The sequence below is a fragment of the Octopus bimaculoides genome, chromosome 8 (assembly GCF_001194135.2).
Source record: "Octopus bimaculoides isolate UCB-OBI-ISO-001 chromosome 8, ASM119413v2, whole genome shotgun sequence".
Taxonomy (NCBI): domain Eukaryota; kingdom Metazoa; phylum Mollusca; class Cephalopoda; order Octopoda; family Octopodidae; genus Octopus; species Octopus bimaculoides.
Genome location: NC_068988.1, coordinates 25,348,634 through 25,351,458, shown reverse-complemented (window position 1 = coordinate 25,351,458; position 2,825 = coordinate 25,348,634). Strand labels below are relative to the sequence as shown.

The 2,825-nt window shown below is 29.7% G+C and overlaps 1 protein-coding gene across 6 annotated transcripts in view; it reads left to right on the top strand.

Annotated features, from left to right (window-relative positions):
* The window catches only part of LOC106881627 (protein lev-9), a 421,933-nt gene that overhangs the window by 269,959 nt on the left and 149,149 nt on the right, over positions 1-2,825 (top strand). The window lies entirely within an intron of this gene.

Genomic DNA, 2,825 nt, shown 5'->3' with positions numbered 1-2,825 from the left:
ATATATATATATATATATATATATATACACATATATGTATATTTATATGCATATATATATAAATATATATATATATGCATATTTATACGCATAATTAATTATACAACTGCCTGCATACGCCTGTCTATATATAAATATGCTCATAGAATAAAACAGAGAGGCAGAGGTTTTGTGTAGTGACTGATGTATGTAGTTCACATTGAAAGAGCGCATAAATTTTTCTGGTCGGTAGCTGACGCTTGAAGCAATACGTTATTGATTTTAATGAAAATGATCCCAAGTTTTTCTAATATTCTACGTATCTTCAGGTTTTATTGCTTTGTGTTTCAAACAGAACGTAACTTGTGTGTCGTATATCAGATTTATCTGATACGAGATATGTTATTCGACCTTTATAGTGAAGTGGAATTACTGTACTATTAATATAGTTAGTAAAAAGATGGTGTATATGAGCCTGGTTCTTGTTTTCCGTATACAGACATGTACACTCACACAAACATACACACACGCATATGCATTTCTAGGTAAGAGGTACCAATCTCGAATAATATAGTTCGTGCCAAAATATAAAGAATTTTCGAAATAGTGTTACATATATAGTCTTAATTTGCTAATATATTTAATAATACGGTTACGCAAACACCTGTGTTAACACATTCATGCACAAAGATACCACACGCACTTATATACACAGAGAAACAGGCATACAGATATATACAGACATATATAGGTGTGTGTGTGTGTGTATTTATGATGATGGTGATAATAATAATAATAATAATAATAATAATAATAATAATAATAATAATAATAATAATAACAGAATCTAAAAACAGAAACAATTCCTATCATAGTAGGTGCCTTAGGTATAATAAAAAAATATTCAGACAAATACATAACAAAAATAGCAGGACTTACAAATATATATAACATACAGAAAATTGCACTACTGGGTACTGCACACATCCTACGCAAAACACTTTCAATACAGTAAACATAAGAGCACCACAGCAAACCACAGCACACACCCAAGGCGCACAGAGCTGCGCTCGGTAGTGAAGTGAAAGCAGGTTATAAAAATAAAACTACTGAATAATAATAATAATAATAATAATAATAATAATAATAATAATAATAATAAAAATAATAATAATAATGATATTACAAAAAATGAGAAAGTAACCATGCTATGGGATATGCCAATACACACAGATAGAGAAATTATTGCCAATAGGTCCGATATAGTTGTCAGCGATCATCAAGAAAAAAATTATTTCTAATCGATGTATCAATACCAACAGAGGACAAGGTTTTTTCTAAAAGAAGTAGAGAAACTTTCAAAATGCAAAGACCTGGAGATAGAGGTAACTCGAATGTGGAGTCAAAATTCAGAAACAATTCTTATAGTAGGCGCATTAGCTATGATAAAAATAATATTCAGACAAATGCATAACAAAAACACCAGGACTAACATATATGTAATATACAGAAAATAGCTCTAATAGGCACCGCACACATCCTACGTAAAACATTTTCAATACAGTAACAATAAGAGCAACATTATAAATCACAGCATATACCCAAGGCACACAGAGCTGCGCAGTGAATGTACGTGATAAAAATAAGACTATTGAATGAAAATATAATAATAATTCCGTATAAAGCAAACAAATTTATTAACAAATGGACTCTCTTGCTCCATTCTGAATGCTAGTGCCAGTCAAAAGTCTGTAGAAAAAGTGAAAACAAGCAACATCCTACTGAACCTAAGAATTATTTCCATAAACACATCATTGATAGACGATATCATTGTAAATTCTTCTTCTATACGGGTTAACAATTTGTAATTTTTTCTGACTTCTGTACTACAAATTATATGGTTGCAAACTTGTAATCTGTCGATCAGAATCACATTGCTATTGAAAATACACAGAGGTGATGCGTAAATATAGACGGAGTCTCTCTGATTACAGGTACGTTAACAAAATGTTTGTCATTTTGCCGTAGACTCTGAATACAATAAAACTGTGAGTACTAAAGTGGTGAATTTCGCCACAAGTTCAAATTTGAAAACTACTAAAAGACGAGTGAATATTTGTCATCGATATATTTGCAACGTTATTGCTTCATCCCATATGTTTGTGTGTTCAAAAATAAGACAAATTCTCCTGGTTTAAATATAATAAAAAACTTATTTCCATTAAGTTGAAACAAACGCTATTGAAATGCTGCCTATAAAATGATTTTATGAGTATATAAATGATGAACGTAAAATAATACTGAAATGGTAACCTATTTAATGCCGACCTCAGGCAGTGAATGTAGAAAACTCATACTTAACTGATTGTTCACTCAGGGAGATGGGAACAAAATATGAACAGAGAATGGAGATGGCGGGGAAACAGAAAGATAGAATGTGTGTATGAGCGATAGCGAGAGAAATAAAGAAGGATCGGACGACTGCAAAAAAAAAAAAATCAATTATATTTCATATATTTAATTTCATAAAATGCATTGCATTATATTATATTATTCCTCTACGTTATTAATATCTCAATAACTATATTTTATTCCATGTATGTCAGAAAATATCATGTTAAAGTAAAGCATATATTTCTTACATAAATAATTACATTAAGATATTTTCTCTACAATTTGTCACTATCATTCAGTGCACATGATTTACTGGGAAATTATACATACCACCATATACACTTACAAACATATATATATATATACACATTCACACATACATACATTTACATACACATAAAAAGCACACACACATATTTATATATATATAAATATATATATATATATATATA